The 19,753-nt window shown below is 47.2% G+C and overlaps 1 long non-coding RNA gene across 1 annotated transcript; it reads left to right on the top strand.

Moving 5' to 3' along the window:
* Window positions 1–1,486: 1,486 nt before the first annotated feature.
* On the top strand, window positions 1,487–5,300 carry LOC120968282 (uncharacterized). Its single transcript, XR_012188639.1, has 3 exons — window positions 1,487–2,061; window positions 2,131–2,460; window positions 4,893–5,300. It is a non-coding gene; the product is annotated as an uncharacterized lncRNA (long non-coding RNA).
* Window positions 5,301–19,753: the final 14,453 nt, after the last annotated feature.

Below are 19,753 nucleotides of genomic sequence, written 5' to 3'. Positions count from 1 at the left end.
TCCGCCAAGCTATACTCAAAATTAACATGGTGCTCAACACATGTTTTGTTTTGAGGAGTTCAAGTATTCTTCATCTTGCATTCCGAAGTGCAATTCTTTCTACCTTATTTTGAGATGGTGATATGTCATTCTTGACAATTTCTTTTCATGTTTCATGATTCACAAGTTATCAAGAATGAGATATTTAAACCCATCATATTTTCTTCGTTCATGGTATCTTTTCAACCCAACAATTTCTTCGTTGATGTTATCTTGGTATAGATCTCACTTAAAGCCTTCTCTAAGGAATGTTGCTAATTGTGGTGTCTATCAATGATCCAAGTTTTCTCCTATCCTCTCGCCGAGAGAAGTTTTCATCTCTTCGTTGATCTCAAGCAAGCAATTGTCTTCGTTAGTGGCAGAATTTCACCTCAAGTTTTGAGATGTCTCCATAAGCCCACGAAGATCATATCCTTTATTTGTTGATTTTTCAACAACTCCGTTCTATCCTTCTTTTAAGCATGCTCTCTCAAATTCACTTGTAGAACATGTTGTTTTTCTTCTCCGTTCTTTTCATTGCATTATTTCATTTCTACCAGAGGCATTGTGATATTGCTCTCTTCGAACCATCTTTTTGTTTTGTCAAGATCATCTTCTTTCCTTGCTTATCCATTTAACCGGAGTGTTGTGTCATCTCTTCAATTTCTTTTCATCTTATCAATTTTTCCTTCTCTTTTCTACTGGAGTGCTGTCCAAATTCTATCATTCTTGTTCCTTGGCTATCACAATATACCGGTGGTTGCATATTCTCTTTGGTTCGTTAAGCTCTTGTTTCATGCCTTCAACCTACAAGGTTCTTGTAATGTTCCTTGTTCCTCTTTGATAACGGAGTGTTTGCAATCTCGTCATCTCCATTGTATTCTTTCTTTCACTTTGTTCAACCTCTCAAGGTTCATGGTTTCACTCGTTTGTCGAAGAAGCAACTTTGTTTTATATCTTCCTCTTCCTTTTCTCTCCGGTACCATCCCTAGATCTCGGGACGAGATCTCTTGTAAGTGGAGGAGTGTTGTGACGCCCTGAGACCGACGCTCCAGATGCCTTCCATGTTTTGTGTGACCGCTGTGTGTTTTATTTGTATGTTGCATTTCATCATGTCATCATTTGCATTGCATCTACATGTTTTCAGAAAACTCGTAGTCGTTCGTGGTTGCCACTTCTCTCTTTGCCTTCGTTGACCTTTTGTCAGGCCCCTTTGTCTTTGTCAACCTCTCCTAGACCCCTCGCGCGTGTCCGAGACTTTCCCGAACCCGACCCGCTCAGTCATCACCGTTGGATTCGGATCATCTCCAAACATCCTTCTAATATCTTTGGTTTATTATTGGATCTCTCTTAACCTTTTTATCTCGACCGTCCGATGTAAATCAGAGGGTCCAAACCTAGACCCACTTTGCTATATATAGACCAACCCCTCCTCAGTCCAAACCCTAGTTTCTAGGAGAGTTGTCCCATCCTCCAAATCCCTCCGCCGCCGCCAGTTTGTCCCTCCTCGATCTCTTCCCTGCCCTCCACCTGCCCAACCAGCCACATCCTCATCGGGATCCCTCCCGATCCGCCCAACCAGATCAGCCGCCTTGCGGCGCCCTCGCTCTCGAGCTCCAACAGGATCTGTGCGCCCTGGATCCCCTGCTTCGAGCACCTCCTGGAGCCCGACCATGCGCGCCCTCAAGCCCCTGCCCCGACCACGAGATAAGCCCCGCTGCCCTTGTCCTCCTCCTGTGGTTTCTCTACCTTCCTCGTCCTCCTCCCTCTGTTGTCTCTCCTAGCCACTCACCCTCTCCTATTCCTCTCTGTCAGGAGACGCCATGGCCGCCCCTTGGTGCTTCGCATCGCGCCCGGCCATCATCCTCAACGCCTGCGAGTTCCTGTTGCATCACCGTCGCCCGTACGAGACCTCATCTGCCTCCCCTGCATCACGCCTCGTCGCTGGGAGCTCTCGCCAAGTCCGCCTTCCGTCGACCACAGCCCAGCCACTCCCAGTCCACATGGCCTCCCGTCCGCACCGTCCCACGCCAGACCTCGCCGGTGAGACCCCGCCGCCGCGCGTCCCCGTCTCTCTCTCATCTCTAATCCCTCGTCGCCGTCTCCGTGCAGAAAACTCGTCGTCGGCCTTCCCTACCTCGGCCAAGTGGGGATTCGGCGCCTCGCCGCCCGGATCCAGCCGTCTCCGCTTCGTCCGCGCCACCAACCCTGCCTCGCTCGCGTCCGGGTCCAGCCGCTGCTGCCCTCCCGACCTCCGCATGTCCCGCGATCCTGCTGAAGCCGCGCCAAGTTCTGTCGCTGCTCTGCATCGCTGCGTGCAGCTGATCCAGTGGCGTCCCAGAGCCCGCGTGTGCGCAAGGCTAGGGGTGCCCAGCTCCTTCCGCTTACCCAGCCAGCCAAGGGCCAGCATCGCCATGGCCGCCGGCCTCTGCTTTTCCCGTTGTGAGAACGTCCTCCATAACTGAAGCTTCGTTATGTTCCTAGATCCGTTCTGGCATATAGGTTATTTAGAGTTGTTACTATGTTCCACTACAAGCAGATCAGCTAGCCTACTGGTTGGTCCCTCGGAGGCACATTAGGAGGTCCTGGGTTCGAGCCCAGGGCGGCCTTGTTTCTTTTATTTTGCCAAACCGTCACTCAACCACTTGGGCCAAATCCTCCTGGGCTGCTGCGGTATGCTGCAATCCGACCTGTGTGTGTTTTCTTCGTGTTGCAGCGAATTTAGCGTTATTCCAGAGATTTTCTGTTTTGTAGAAAAGTCCCTCTAGACCATGCATTTAATAACTCACAAATGGTGCATTGGATCAAAATGATTTAAGCAGGTATAAGTTGGTTTTTCATGCATGAAAGTAGCATAAATGGATAGATTGGATTTTTCTGATAATTTTTCATATATAAATTATTTGATTTGGAGCTATGGTTGAATTTCTATGAATTTTAGAAGTTTATAGGATTTTATGGAATTTCCTGGATTATTTTAAATCTAGAAAATCAATTATTGCATCAGCATTGCGTCTGGGTGACGTCAGCAGGGTCAACAGGCCGGTCCAGGTCAAACCTGACCAGTGGGTCCCGCGTGTCAGTCTCTCAGTGCCTAATTAAGTTTAGGTTTAAACTAAACTAACTTTTAACAGGGGCTGGCCCCACACGTCAGTGGGTCAGGGGGGGAGTCAAACCCCGGTCAAGCAGGGTCAAACCCGCCGGACTTGGTCCACGGCTCGTCGCCGGTGAAGCCCGGGACGACGGAGGGGCTCGGAATTTGCCCACGGTCGACCAAATCGACCGCGGTTTGGTCCTACGCGTAGCTGGGGCTCGCGCGCATCTAGTAGGCCAAGCGGGAGGAGCTGGGGTGGTCTGAGTCGACAGCGGCGAGCACGAATGCAGCGGCCGGAGTTCGGGTCTCGGCGGTTTCGGTGTTGCGAAGCACGGCAGGACCAGCTGGAGGGGGTTTTGGGCTTCTGGCGTTGCGCTGAGCACGGCTATGTGCTCGGTTGCAGCTCTATGTGACAGTGGCCACGGCGGCGTCATGGCCGGCGGAGCCGAGCTTCGGGCACTTGTGGAACGATGGCTAGAGGACGGGAACGGAGGGGGCGAGCAAAGAGGAGAGATGAGGAGCTCACAGGGAGGCGGCGCAGAAGGTCAGTGGGCTCGGGGTCACAGGGAGGCTCGGTGATCGGTGGCGCCCGAGGTGGAAGACGAGCTCGAAGGCGTCACCACGGTGCTCTTGGGGTCGGGATCTTCCGCGTGGAGGAGCTTTACGTTGTCATGGAGCTTTTGGACACGGGAAAGGGGCGAGAGGACCACGGTGGTCACGGTGGCAGCGAACGGCGGCGACGAGCTCCGCTCGGGTCGGGCGAGAGGGCGAGGGAGGCGAGGCGGGGAGAGAGGGGAGCGGTCGAGGGGGTCCAAGGGTCTGCGTGGCATCTCCAGGCGCATCGGGGCAGCGGTGGGAAGCAGGAGGTGGCGCAGCGCGTGTGCGCGCACAGCGGCCACACGCCCTCGTCCTTCTGGCGCAAGGAGGAGGACGACTGGCATGGCCAGATGGGCCGGCTGGGCTGCACAGGTAAGTGGGCTGCCAGGTTAGGCCAGGTAACTCTCTCTCTCTCTTTTATTTCTATTTTTCTATTTCTTTTGCTCTGTTTTGATTTAGTAATAATACTAAACCATTTCATAAAATCCTGGAAATAATTATGGGTGACTTCTGTATTATTCCAGTGACCCTTAACAATTTCCAACATTTTTGGAGCATCTGAAATATATATAGCATCCAAATAGCTCCAATTCAAATATGTTTGAATTAATTCAAAGACCATAAATGCCTTGGAAAAATGTGCATGACCTCTGGTAAAGGTTTTAACCTCTTTCCATAGATAATGAACATTTTTGAAAGGCATTTTGGGTTTAATGGAAATATTTTTATTTTGAACCTAGTTGAATTCATTTGGTGCTAGGGTTTGACAATCCCCAATTCAACTTTAAATAAAATTTAGACATGATGCAGCAACCAAGCTAGTCCAAGTGCATAGCAAGGCTAGGGATGTGACAGTATTTTGAATGATGTATGATTTATTTAAGTATTGTGTGAAGTGGTGATTGTAAGCCAACCCTCTTTATCCCATTCTTGTTCATTACATGAGATCGTGTGAAGATGACCCTTGTTGCGACAAAACCTATAATGCGGTTATGCCTCTAAGTCGTGCCTCGACACGTGAGAGATATAGCCGCATCGTGGGCGTTACTTACGAGCTGCTTGTTGTGTGTCGTTTCATGCATCTTCTTGTTGTAAGTTGGAGCGAAAAAGGATAGATTCATACTTATGTTTTCATGAATTGCGATCAAATGATGGATTGATCGTTTGGGTGTCCGTGATATAGGTGCAAAGAGCCCAACCATGCTGTAGAAGCCGTCAAGATGGCTTTGAAACCACCAGATCAGCTTCGTCGGGCGCCCCGGTGTCTCCAGTTCTCCACATGAGACTAATGTTGAATGGCAATGCAAAGTTACAGTTTTACCTCTTATGTCGTGGTACTCCATAATTTTTTTTGCGGGTACACAGTATTTGATGGGTAGTATTGTGAGTACTACTCGATCTAGTCCGTTAGATTGCAAATAATAGATGGTCCAACTTACTTCATGGTATTGGAAATGAGCTCTTTAAAATTTTAATTAATCTAAAACTTTCTTAAGTTTGTTTTTCCCTTGTAAATAGATGAAAATAATTTTAATTATCAGTTTTAAAAATGTTTGCAACTTTTTTGAAAAAATGTTCACGATTAATTGTTCACGTTTCATTTTTTTTCTTCAAACTTCATAAATGGTCCGAATTTTTTAAAAAGATCTCAACTTCTTAAAAGTATTCACAATTTGAAAAAATGTTTTCGATTCTTTTTGAACACAGTACATATGCAGGCGCGCATAAATGTGACTATTTTTCCGGAGAAGACTAGCCCAACAAGCTAGTTTGAATTCTCTCTCCCTCTCTCTCAGAAAAAACAAGCTAGGAAAAGAAAGAAAGAAAGAAAGAAAGAAAGAAAGAAGATATGGGGCCAGCCCAGCCCAATGAACGAGGTCAGTCCGGAGACGGGACCCGAGCCCGATCCGAGGCGGGTCCTGTATTTGGCGAGGGTTCGCCTGGACATATATATACACCAGACATCGCGCCTGCTCCCGTTCGTTCCAAGATCCAGCGAGAGAGAGAGAGATTCTCAGTCCACCAAACCCTAACCTCTCCACGTCGAAAAAAAGAAAACCAAACCTTAACCCACCAGGAGAGATCGGCGTGAGAGATCCGGCGATGACCAAGGCGGAGAAGGAGGCGGCCATCCTCAAGGCCAAGGCGGAGAAGGAGGCGGACATCCTCAAGGCCAATGAGGAGAAGGAGGAGACGTTCGTCGTCAAGGCCAAGTCCAAGGCGAATGACCCGGCGTTCATGGTTCTGGCGGGACTGAGGGGGCCTGGTACAAGGTTTTGATTTTCGATTTGTGGAATTTTTCGCCCCAGGCCGAGATGGCCGAATTTCGGCCATTTTCAAAAATTTCGGCTGAAATTTGACCAAAATTCAGTTTTTTCGCTGGAAGGTATTTTTCGCCCTGGGCCGAGATGGCCGAAATTCGGCCGAAATCCGTTTTTCTCGGCTGAAATTCAAAACACAGGCCTGGTATGGTGGAGGCGGACGAGATGGACTACATGTCGGACGAGACGGACTACGACTCGGACGAAGACCCTGACGTGAGCTACGCCAAGTTCTGTGAGCGGTTCGAGCGGGAAAGACGGGTGAGGCATGCTCTCATGCCCTGGCTCAAGTTCCAGTCCGATGCCTCCGTCCTCAAGATGCAGGAGGATAACAAGAGACGGCAGGAGCCAGGAGGAGGTTTCCGTGGTGGTCTGAGAAGCACCGAGACGAAGGAGGTCACCGGTGTCAACCATCCATGTAGCTATCGATCTATATTTGTAGCCGTGCAGTATGTAGTTATCCATCCCCACCTATATGTGTGCTCTCGTGATCAAGATAGGCACTACTGTACATGCCTTGACTTTACCATTCACACACTTGCTTATGTGGTGGTGACATCTATGTTGCATTTAATGTTTTTTTCTTTTTGCTAATGTCATGGTTGCGAGCCATTCATGTTATGTGGTGGTGCGGTGAGTTCAATGATTTGTTGCTGCATAATCAGGATTGATCTAAGCTATATTGAGACCGAGATGATTCTAGCAGGCAAGTGAGATGCATTCTGGACCTTCAGTTGTCTTGCTTTGCTCTAATGGTACATCTCTCAGCCAAAATTCCCCTTGTAGATCCTGGTCGCAAGCCTCACCTTTTCTTTTCTGCAGGTTCATCCTCTCCACAGGCGTGTCTTCAATTTCATTGGTTTTTTTTGGATAAAAAATACTGACACCGAAAGTCCGACCTTTCCAAGCCCCAACTCACGGGTCAGAATAAACTAGCCTGCCGTCCTCCAACTTCTTCAAGAGCTTGAAGTCTTCGTCCACAAAGGCTGAGGGATACCTGACTTGGATATTCGTCGAGGGTTGCTTGACCCTCCGCAAACCATAGGTCCACGTCCAAATGATCATGGTCGCAATGAGCTACAACCAACCTGCCATTTAGCGTTGCCAATGTCATCAAGCAATCCATGATGCTGGTGTGGATCAACAGCGGCCCCGGAATCGTCGCCGGCCTCCACTCCTCTGTGTTTAGGTCGAACGATGCGACGTGGTTTATGTCGGAAGTAGCTAACCTCCACTCCTCGGAGCTGGGGTGGTACTGCATTGCGAGGAAGTAGACGACCCCCGGATGAAAACGCCGTATATACCTAAGTTGAACCGGATGCACACTGGCGGGCTCGACCTCCGCGGCTGCGCCTCCAGTGCGGCCGCCCGTCGTCGCCGAGGGTGAACACGTGGTAGTCCTGCTCGACGCGCCTGCCCTTGTAATCGGGGCGAAGCAGGCTAGCAGCCCCCGTATATTAGTAGTAGCCGCGTGGATGTTTATCAAGGTAATCGGAGGGTAGGGTGGAGAAGGCGCGGGTCTCGGAGTCGATCACGCGGACGATGCCATTCGGCCCGGAAGAGGTACAGCGGGCAGGGGCTCGCGTGCGGCGCGCCGACGTCCTCCGCCGGGACGTCGATCCACTGGACAACGTCGCCGGGCGACAGGTCCACTATGTCAACGCGGTTGCCATCCGCGGCGAGGGCGAGGACGAGGCCCGGGCGCCTAGAAGCGTACGCCTTGACGAAGGACGGGCCGGAGAGGAGGGAGCTCCACGACCGGCAGACGGCGCGGCATCGGCATATCGCCCCGGCCGGGACACGCAACAGGACCTCCCACACCAGCAGCTCGATGCTTGTTGCACCAGCGTCGGCTTGCAAGCGCTTGCTTGGTGGTTCCATCGATCCGCCCGTCGCAAGTTTCCATGAATTGCGCTGCTTACATGCGGTGTCGTGTGTATTGAGCTTAGTACAAATTTGTACTAGAGCTAGTACAAAGTTGACACATTTATTTTGGGACGGGGGAGTAGAATATACAGGGCTAGGGCTCGGAGATCCACGACCTATCCTCCCCCCTCCCCTCCCCCCTCCCCCGCGCCGCCCCTAGCGGGCGTCTCGGGGGGCGATTTCACTCCCGCCGGCGTAACCCCCCTCTCTCTCCATTCCCCCTCGCCGCCGCACGAGGCTGGCGCCGGGCCAGGCCTGGGGCGCGGCCGGGGACGGTGGCGGCAGGGCCTGCTCTGCTCCAATCTGCATCGGAGGGACTCGGATCTGGGTGGCGGCCCCTGGCGAGGCCCCCTGTCTCTTGTGGCGGGCAGTGGGGTTGGCGTGGTGCCCGCGATCTGGTCGGGTGGCCGAGGATCTCCGGTGGGCTGGGGCCTCGCGTGGCTGCCCTGGCGGCTGGCGGCGCCAGATCTGGCTACTGGCCATCTTCCCGGCTCAGTGCGCTTCTCCTGCGAGGGTCCCTGGGCGTGCTGGCTGGCCTGCCTCTGGAATGCGGGCGATTTTGGTGGTCGGGATCCAGATCGGGGGAAACCCGGGTCGGCTCCGGCCGTCCGCGACGAGGACGACGCCCGCAGGGGCCGATTTCTTCATGGAGACGTCTGTCAAGGTCTGCCCTTCCACTCCTCACCACCTAGCTTCTCGGGTGAAAACCTAACTCCGGTGGGCGGCGGCGGCGTCTTTGGCGCCGCGACCTTCTTGAAGGCGTCGCCTTGAGGGCTGGGTGATGGCGGGCGCTGTTTGGGGTCGGTGACTGCAGCCGATGGCATGCCCTTTTTTTTGCCCAAGCCTCTGCTTTTCCTCTGACGCGTTCTGGTCATGGGAGGTGTAGCTTGCTCTGCTTTGGATGAGCCTCGTCGACTCAGATGGATGCTCTGATCCGCTCTTGGGGTTTGCCGGCGGCGTCCATTCTTGTTCAGGGGAACTCTCCGCTCTTAGACGGTGCGGCGCCTTGCGATCCAGGCGAGGAGGTTGTGGCCTTCTTCGAAGAGCGGAGTTTGGATGGATGCGTCATGTCGAGGCCCTTAGTGTCTGGTGACGACATGCTATTTAGGTGCATCTTCACTCCTCTCCAGAGCCGGCATTGCTTCCGCTCAGGTTTAGCCGTGCTGGAGGACCTCAACCTCTTCGGCTGTGTGCTTCATTGTATATCCTTCATGCGTGAAGTGTTTGAGGCTTAGTAAGCTGCTTTCCAGCGCCGATGTACCTTGCTGCTTTTTGTTGTTCTTGTTCTTCGTTGTACTCTGCAGTTGTATCCTGGCCGGTTGATGGCTTTGTTAATTCAAAGTCGGACTAGGCTAGCGCCCTACTCGGGCTCGGCTGCGTCTTTTCTCTAAAAAGTAGAATATACACGCTGTCTCGATTCGGACAAGAAGCGTTGAGAAGCAACTTCAGAATACGATTCAGACTAGAAGCGTGTTAAGAAGCAACTTTAGATTACGCACTGCATCAGGAGCAAGAGACAGCCTTCAGGCGGCCTCTTCACGTGTGCACCGCAGGGCATCGAGATAGATTTGCAGTATCATCGCTACTTAATTACTGGAGTACAACGTTAGGCACTGATGCTATTTCAATTCCTTTTTTCAGGATAAAAATGTTTTATTTCAGAATTATAGTTACAGTCAAGAGGCAAGAAATCCTCGGCAGATGGAGGTCGTCTATGTAACAACACAACTGTTCTATGGCTATATCTCGCCAAACAATTTGCTGCTCTGTTCCGAGTATGATGAGGTTTTTATGGAATAAACACCCGATTTTCTCTCTGGGACTTGATCTCCAAAGCTAGATTACCATACGAAGGGCAAACAAGTGAATCATCTATGAAGATCGATAGACAATCGAGAATTTGACTGAAGGACAACTGAAAGCTCAGTGTGTTGCATGGCCAAAGACATGCCCTGCATCAACACATGTATCTCTGCTTCCAGTGCATCATTACAATGGAACAGGAATCTATAAGAAGCAAAGATGATCGTACCATCATGGTGTCGTAGTATCATATCAGCTGCCGACGTACCATCACTCTCCGAGAACGCCCCATCTACTGACAGTGCAACCTGGTCCCTTCGAGGTGGGATCTAGGACAAGCAACTTGTTGAGTTTGTCGGTTTTGGCCTTTCAGATTCGAACACTAGCGACATTTTACCCTTCAGTATCCAGTGACTGCCAATAGCTGCACAACAACTCTACGGAAATTTCCAGAGGAGGTATTTCCATACCATGCATAGCATCATTCCGTAATTGCCATATACGCCCAACTAACAAAATTATGGTGCTCCTTGTGTCAGCCCTCAAGGATGTAAAGCAACCAGTCCTTACCAGCCTCACACAGGAGCTCCTTGACCGGCATCGGCCACATCAGGCGCATATGATTCCAATGGATCATTCTCTCGCCATGTTCTTTCTATTACTTATTCAGGTTGACGCCCCCCTTTGCTCTCCTTGACCGGCTGATTTACAAGGTCCTTGTAATGTTGTTTGCATCTGCGCTTCCTTCACCTCGGCTGGTTGAAGTTGTGTCAGTCTCTCCGCCGTTGCTCCACCTGTGGATCTACAAGTATACCCATTCTTTATTCTAATGTGCTTCGGGTCATGAATGATTTCTAAGTGTTTGTCTTTTTCCGTAGGTAACTATTTATTCATGTGTTGCTTGGGGGATATGATTTTTCCCGAATATAGGAATATAGATTATCGTGTCCTATGACGAAGTTGATATTTGTTGGTGTGAGATCTGTTGGGTTCTTCATTGTGTTATGGGTTCTACATGACCGTGATTTAATTTTACAGAGAAGAAAAGCCACCATTGCTCTTACAACTTTAAGAGGCGCTGCAAGATAGTTGTACCATTCTCAAATATGATTTGTAGATCGGTTGTATTGTTGTACATCAAAGGAAAGTAGATCAGTTATATTTTTCTATTTAGTACTTCTCCTTGCAGGCAAAACAAAGGCACAATTAGTTGAATTATTGTGCTCGTTTTACCTAAAGGGAAAGTAGGTCGAAGACAACATTTCATTACAGAAGAATAAAGTTGTGTATATACTATCTGATCAATGCTCCACTTCTTTTTACATAATCTGAATTGGTGACACTCGCCTAAGCTTATATGCTAATTGCTTGTGCACAATATGCCCATCCTGCTTACATACTATTTTTTAGCACCGCAAAGGATGTCAAATGATACATATTTTGTCGTGTTATTTGCCTTGTGATGGTTGATAATATTAATGCTTCAATTCTTCTGTGGATCAGGTCGACGGTATCCTTTTGGATATGTTCATAAAAGAAACGAAATCATGAAATCTGGGGAAGGCAAGGCAAAACAGTGTATGTTGTTTTTGTATTTTGAAGAACATGTCTTAGCCCTTTGATTGAAAATGTCAGATGTAGATGTGGTTCTGTGACCTACTACAAATACTTCATCCATATTCTGCTTACATAGAACTGCTTTGATTCACATGTGACCAGCTTCACATGTGACCAGCTCTTTGCTTGGGCTATTCTCCTCAATATTACCATAGTGTGTTCTTTTTCACATTCCTCTTTAAATGATTGCTGCCGTTTTTTTACATTGTTTAGACTTGTGAAATTGTATATTCGTGTGCTAAAATCACTTGTACACATACCACTTTAGCTCTATCATCTTTCAAAATGGTTAATCGTATCTGGTTGCCTGCCGTTTTGCGGGCAACGGAAGGCAAGCCGCGCCACCTATCTAATACTAAATTGAATCACGCGTGAAAATGCTGGTGATGGTGGCAGGGGTCGGCCTGACACGTACAATACCACCAATGGTCTAGAGGGAGGCTACCCAACTAGCTCTGGGTAGTAGCAGCTGGAAGATCTGGACATGTACTGTACAACTACTCCAAACTTTTGTCCAAATTTTCGAGCAAAAAGGCGCGCGCAAATGACTGCAGGTGCGTACCTGGCTTAATTTGTTGGTATCGGGCAGTGCATACTCCCTTTGTTTTTTTAGTCTATACTAGCAGATATGCCCGTGCGTTGCAACGGAAAAAATTATATACCTAAGCTCTCCAATAGCCTCTCTTAATCTCACAAATTATTCCAATTAATATCCACGTATGCTCATGATTGAAGGATTCATCTCCTCCGTTCTGGTTGATTCCTAAGTTCGCTTGTTGCCAGGCCACTCGCGAGTCGTGACTGTATAATAATTGACGTAAAGAGCTGATGTGGGACTATTAAACTGTGGAAACCTCACATAAAAAAAACTGTGGAAACCTATCTGTCGTCCATCTATAATACATTTTCTAAAGTTTTTCATTGTACTCATGAAAAGATGCTTAGCATAGTTGGTAACTGTAATTCTCCTAATACAGGCGATCCTTTATTCGATTATTCACCCCGATGATTATTTTTTTCTTCATTTTGCTGCAGTATGCCCACTTGCCCACACGACGGCCAATAAGGGTAGTGTGCAACAACTACCTGGCCAAGTATGCGCAATCTTTTTTGTTTCTTGTAGCAAAATAAGAATTAGTACCACCTTGGATTTTTTTTAAATCTCAAAAATAGAATATATGTGAACGGATGAAAAAACCAAGAGAAATACACCTAGAAAAAGTGTGCATGCGTTGCAGCGGGTACAAAATTAATGACAATTAGTACCTCCCTTCTTCCCCATTGCTTAAACCGACCAATTTTTCTATTTTTCCAGAATTTGTTTGGGTGTTGTTTGAAAATAATCACTCAAATAATTAGTACGACCTTATTGAAATAATCATTATCACTTTGTTGAAATCATCCTTTTGAAGTAATGAAATATTTAGTTATTATAGAGTTAGTAAAAATACATGCATATATGATTAAAAAGGCATACATAAGAATACAGAAAAACTAAATCGCACATTGCCTGGAATACATTTTTTTAAGCAAAGCCTGGGGTACATAGAAGCCTCCTCTAGCCGATCCATGCGTAGGATCCGCTAATTGGACTAATTAATAGAGGCCTGCATAAGACATTTCCCCCCCCAAATCCCTACCTGCCCCCTTACTCCTTTGGTCTTGATGGGGGTATCTTTTTATATTCTCCTATAGCCCAATATCCCATCGGATTTCTACTAATTCCTTTCTAATTTTTTTATCTATCATTAGTTCCTTTCCTTCTTCATGCATGCCCAATTATAATTTGACCATAGATTTCATTCACAAATTCAGGATCTCAATTCCTTTCCTTCTTCATGCATGCCTGATGAATCTGTGCATAAATGGACCCAACTCTTTACCCTCTCCCCCTTATTAATTCCCAACGCGGCTTATTTATTTGTACTCACCAACGTATATAAATTTTGGTCGTATTGCATGTAAAAGAGCGAGGTGGTATAAAGTTGAGTCCAATTCTTGATAGAAGCATTTTTTGGCATGCGTTTTTTTATAAACGGGCTAGATGGTGGGCCGGCTTCATTTGGACAGAGCATGGGCTGTGTGCTTCGGACGGGCCAAGGCCAGTTATCATTATTATTTTAGATGAGCGTGCGCAAAAAATAGTACTACCTCGGATACTAAAAAAAATCTAAAAAATAATATGGGTGAACGGATAAAAATTTGGAGAAACACACCTTGCTTTATTAGTAGGTATAGATATAGATATACATATATAAAGTTGAGTTAAAAGCATCCAGGTACCTCAACTTGCACAGAATGCAATGATTTAGTCCCTAACATGCGAAACTACACTTCACCATACCCCAACTTGCAATGGATGTGACGATTTGGTCCTCGGCCTATCACAGCAAGACACTTGGCAGCCAGGTAGACGGACTGGTTGTCGCAACACTTTTGCAAGTACCCGCTTGTCGTTCTCGCTAATCGACCTGTAGGACAACATAATCCCAACCCCAGAGGTTATGTCTCCCTGCTCACCCCCGCGTTGCAGCCTGCCCCGGTCGCCGGAGTCAATGTGACGGCCGTGCTCGCGGCGTTACCCAACTTCTCCGACTTTGCGCGGCTGCTAGCTTACTCCCCGGTGGCCGCGGAGTTGGCGGGGCGGTCGTCGCTGACACTGCTGGCCATGCCCAACGCCAACCTGCCACGTTCGCCCTCCGCCTTCGCTGCGGCCGCCGGCCCAGCTTGCTGCTCGCTTGCACCTCTGGCTCATTCACCCTATCCTTCTAGCTCAGCTCGACTGTATGTTCCTTGTCGACTCCCTTGCATCGTTGACTCGATTTGGACAGTGCTAATGCCGGCCGGCCATGAACAAACCTCCCCGTCAGCCAGCCGTGCTGGTGCATGGTGCGCTCCGCCTCTAGGGAGATCTCCTCCCGTGCCACGCTGGAGTTCAGCTCGAAGTTGCACTGGATCAGCACCCTCACCCCTGCATCAGATCGCACCACGTACATCACCTGCTACTGTTAGTGCTCGATAAATTCAGAGTCTAAGCTCTTGTTTTGACCAGAAAAACAGAAACGCCAGAATTCGAGAATTTGCTGCTAATTTATATGGTTAATCTGGTTCAGAGTTCACTGCAAAAGATTGAACCCACCTAAAAGTATAGATTGAACCCACCTAAAACGTAGCAATGTAGAGTGGCAGAGCAGGAGCAACATTGTTCAGATCATGCACGCATGCATGTGTACATTTTGCGCTCTAGATTGTTACTATGTCCTATCAAAACAGTATGCCTAATGCCTCTTGGGTTCATTTCAGGCATAACATTCTAGTGCCAATACATGGTCAGAGTTCGGACTTGAGCGACACCAACCACAGACGGTGGACTCACTACGAACTCTGCATCAACCAAGAATGCCTACCTATCCACTCTGTAGGATCATTCAGCCAAGAACTAGTTAAACATGTACAATCAAAGGTTAAAAGTACGCTTAATGCCTGGAAACTGCTTGGTTTCATCCACAAGCTGATGACTCGCTAGCGCAGCCGTCTTCTCCGAATGCCACGCGTCCCATAGAGCCCACCACCGCTTTATCCTTTCTCTCCCTTATCCTGTCAGGTGATCATTTTCAGCTACACACTACTGCAAGATGCTGCTAATGCGACACTACGATCAGAGACCCTCGACGAAACTGTATGCGATGCCATAATCGCAAACGGTGGTGTAAAAAACCCGTTAAAAAAGGTGCAAAACGTTTGTGATGGAGGATGCATCAAACACGGTTCAGATTTTAGTTGCGTGTGCGATGCATGGCATACGGTTCAGCTCAATTAACTGTTTGCGATGAGGAGGAACAAAAGAAACGGGCAGCCAGATGAAGGTGTGTGCGATATACAGCATACGGTTCACTCGGATGAACTGTTTGTGATTAGGCAACACAAAAAAATGGTCAGGCAGATCAAGGTGTCTGCGATATACGGCATGCAGTTCACTAGGATGAACTGTTTGCGTTGAGAGAAGAGAATAGAAACGGTTCAACTTAACAAGATGTGTGTGATACGCGGCAAACATGTCTCTAATCAGAAACGTGTGTGAAGACCGATAACAACACAGACGATTGCCGCTAACAAGCCGCGTGTGTTCTGAGCAAACAATTGCTGGTATACAATTGTGAGTGATTGATGAAAACATCACCGACGGGTTCCATTGTTTTGTCCGTGTGCGATGTGATTTTGTTTGTCCGCACAACATCTACGCTATGTCTACAGAGCATCAACATATTGTTGGGTAACGTAGTAATTTCAAAAAAATTCCTACACACACAAGATAATGGTGATGCATAGCAACGAGAGGGGAGAGTGTTGTCCATGTAACCTCGTAGACCGAAAGCGGAAGCGTTAGCACAACGCGGATGATGTAGTCGTACGTCTTCACGATCCGACCGATCAAATACCGAACGTACGACACCTCCGAGTTCAGCACACGTTCAGCTCGATGACGTCCCGCGAACTCCGATCCAATAGAGCTTCACGGGAGAGTTCCGTCAGCACGACGGCGTGATGACGGTGATGATGTTGCTACCGACGCAGGGCTTCGCCTAAGTACCGCTACGATATGACCGAGGTGGAATATGGTGGAGGGGGGCACCGCACACGGCTAGGAAAGATCAACAGATCAACTTGTGTGTCTAGAGGTGCCCCCTTGCCCCCGTATATAAAGGAGTAAGGGGGAGGCCGGCCGGTCCTTAGGGCGCGCCAAGGAGGGGGGAGTCCTCCTCCTACTAGGAGTAGGACTCCCCTTTCCTAGTCCAATTAGGAAGAGGGAAGGGGAAGGAAAGAGAGTGAGAGGGAGAGAGAAAGAGGGGCCGCGCCCCCTCCCCTAAATTCGGACTCCTCATGGGAGGGGGCGCGCCCCCTCCTAGGATGCTGCCCTCTCTCTCCCCTCGGGCCCACTAAGGCCCAATACTTCCCCGGGGGGTTCCGGTAACCCCTCCGGCACTCCGGTTTTCTCCGAGATCACCCGGAACACTTCCGGTGTCCGAATATAGTCGTCCAATATATCGATCTTTACGTCTCGACCATTTCGAGACTCCTCGTCATGTCTGTGATCATATCCGGGACTCCGAACTACCTTCGGTACATCAAAACACAAAAACTCATAATACCGATGGCCACCGAACTTTAAGCGTGCGGACCCTACAGGTTCGAGAACTATGTAGACATGACCGAGACACGTCTCCGGTCAATAACCAATAGCGGAACCTGGGTGCTCATATTTGCTCCCACATATTCTACTAAGATCTTTATCAGTCAAACCGCATAACAACATACGTTGTTCCCTTTGTCATCGGTATGTTACTTGCCCGAGGTTCGATCGTCGGTATCTCAATACCTAGTTCAATCTCGTTACCGGCAAGTCTCTTTACTCGTTCCGTAATACATCATCCCGCAACTAACTGATTAGTTACAATGCTTGCAAGGCTTATAGTGATGTGCATTACCGAGAGGGCCCACAGATACCTCTCCGACAATCGGAGTGACAAATCCTAATCTCGAAATACGCCAACTCAACAAGTACCTTCGGAGACACCTGTAGAGCACCTCTATAATCATCCAGTTACGTTGTGACGTTTGGTAGCACACAAAGTGTTCCTCCGGTAAACGAGAGTTGCATAATCTCATAGTCATAGGATGTAACATTCCAAATTTTCAATTTGGAATATTATACATAGATCATCATTGCATAGCATATTTTATTGCATTTTGGCAAATCCTCGATAAATCCTAAGCAACTCAAGGACCCTCGGAGAGAGTTGGGGATTTAACCGGTTTTTCATATTTGATTTTTATCAAATAATAAAACGAGGATTTTGGTTTTAATTATTTTTCTCTCCGAAATATATTTCATATTAAAATAAATGAGAGGAGAAAATATGACTTCTCCAAAACAATTGAAATATTGGAGAAAAAATATTAAAATCATATATTGGATTTTATTCGGATTTATTTGCAATTTTACTTGCATTAAAAAAATTGCACGTTTTCAAAACTGCATTTTTGTGTCAAAAAAAATGTTCACCTTGTTCTAATTATTTTAATTAGACGGGGAAAATTTGTTTTATCATTTTTGGATTTTTATTTATTTTTCTGCGATTTTTTTATTTCGGCGGAATATTAAAAAAAAACCGTTCGTTTTTTTCAGATCGGTTTATTTTTTTTCGGTTTTATTATTTAGTGAACGTTCACCGACCCGTTCGTTAAAACGAATGTGTTCGTCGGATTTTCGCTGTTAACGAACGTCCGTTCTTTAACCGTTCGTCGGTTTTTCTTTTTCGTCAGATTTTTCCGTGATTTTTCCGGATCTCGATTTCAGATCAGATCTTCGTTTTCGTTTAACTTTTCGCTCGTTTATCTGAATCAGGCGATTCAAGCGCCTAGAGTTTCGTCTCGAAATTCTCTTACCGTTTAACCTACTCAAACAAGTTTTTGCTACTGTAAAATTTGACCTAGATCCAGATTAGTAAACGAAGCTTGTTTCTTTCGCCGTTTGACTTTCGTTGCTTTGTTCGATTTAATTCTTTTTGCAAACCGGAGTTCTTAAGTTGAAATTTCTGGTTGGATCTTTTATTTGAGTTTTACCTGTGCATTAGATGAGTACTTATTGTTTGCTTGTTTGTTTGCGATAGAGTACCCGGAGTGCGCCGCTTGTTACTTCGAATCTCTAGGTTTCGCGGATCATCAGCAAGGCAAATAACACTTTGATCATACTTTTCCATACCCAGTTTTCATTGCATTAGATCAATCCTCAAACATTGCATGATTAGCATCTAATTAAATTGTGGGTATTGGGAAGTAGTTGAGGTAGTACCTAGTACCTGTTTTATTATCAAACCCTTGGGAGTTACTTCTACGTTGCTATTATATTGCTATGCTATGCTCGTAGACATGGATTGGGTTTGAGAGATATTCATGACAGATGTGAGATTGTTAATTAATGGTTTACCTAAGGTGGCAACTAAAACTCACATCTGGGTGGATTGAGGTACCTGGGTATTCCAGGATTGCCTGTTTTTCTTTTGGACCGTCACCCAGGTTCAAAGGGATCATGAGATTATTCATGCTAGAAACTTCCGTGTGCAGCCGCAAGCTATTATGGGCTCTAGCATAGTTGATTAAGTTGTGTGAACTCTTACAATGGTAGACTAGCAGATGTAGGGGATGTAGGTGGTACGGTCTATCACATCGTAAGGTGCGAACACTTCTGAAAGACTGTGTCTCGGTCATTCGTTTCTCAAACATCATGTAGTGCGAGAACCAAGCGGAGGCGATCGAGTCTTGTGGGAGTGCACAAACCTCTGCAGAGTGTATAAACTAATCATGGTTAGCCGTGTCCCCGGTTATGGACAACTTGAGTATCTAGTACTTGGATTATCATGTGAATCTCATCATGTTACTTTAATTAATATTGTTGGGTTAATGATGATACTTAATTGGGATTGAGATGCTGTCAACCATCTCAATGTTTAACAATCACCATGATAGTTAATTAAAATTTATTCCTTTGCAGTAGGGAAAAATTGGCTTTTCGCAAAACTGTAACCATAGAGCTTTCCACCAGCCATATATGCATGTAGTATAGCATTATCATGTTCATTACTCTCTATGTGTTACTTTGCCAGCATATTCCATGTGCTGACCCGTTTTCGGGCTGCAACGTTTCATGTTGCAGACTTTTCAGACGACGAGTAAGGTGCCTTAGGTCGTGGTCTTATACTCAGTGATGCCGTTGGAATTGATGGACTCACTTATCTTCCAAGCCTTCCGCTGTTATCGTATTTAGATGGCCTTAAGCCATATTTATCATACTTATTCTCTTTGAGATATTCGTTGTAATAAGTGTGTGATTGCTACTCTGTTATAAATCCTCCATTTGTACTGTGCGTGTCAGCATTACCGATTCAGGGATGACACTGGTGCACAGCAGCACAGACTGTTTGAGGTCTGGTCGCTACAAGGGTGGTATCAGAGCACACGCTGACTGTAGGACACAACCACTAAGCTTAAACCCTAGAACACTTCTCTCTTCTCATTTCTGACCCCTCTCCACCTTCTACTCTTTTAGGAATGGCGGATGCAAGGAGCAAGTTCATGCAACCAGATGAAGACACGCCTTTTGGACGTCACTTGAAGGAAGTCACTAAGTACTTGAACATAGGAATACCAAGCATCAGCGGAACCTATAACGCCACATTACCTGAAGAGGAGAGCTGGCAGATTCAAGTTCAAGTTCCAGGAAGGACGATAGCGCCAGTCACTGAGCCTATAAAGTTGTCTTTTGAAGCACCAACCTGGAGTTTAGGGAAGAGCATGGCAGCCCACATCGCTATGGGAC

Source organism: Aegilops tauschii, chromosome 7 (assembly GCF_002575655.3).
Source record: "Aegilops tauschii subsp. strangulata cultivar AL8/78 chromosome 7, Aet v6.0, whole genome shotgun sequence".
Lineage (NCBI taxonomy): Eukaryota > Viridiplantae > Streptophyta > Magnoliopsida > Poales > Poaceae > Aegilops > Aegilops tauschii.
The sequence above is the reverse complement of the archived record's forward strand: the minus strand, read 5'-3'. Positions and strand labels throughout refer to the sequence as shown.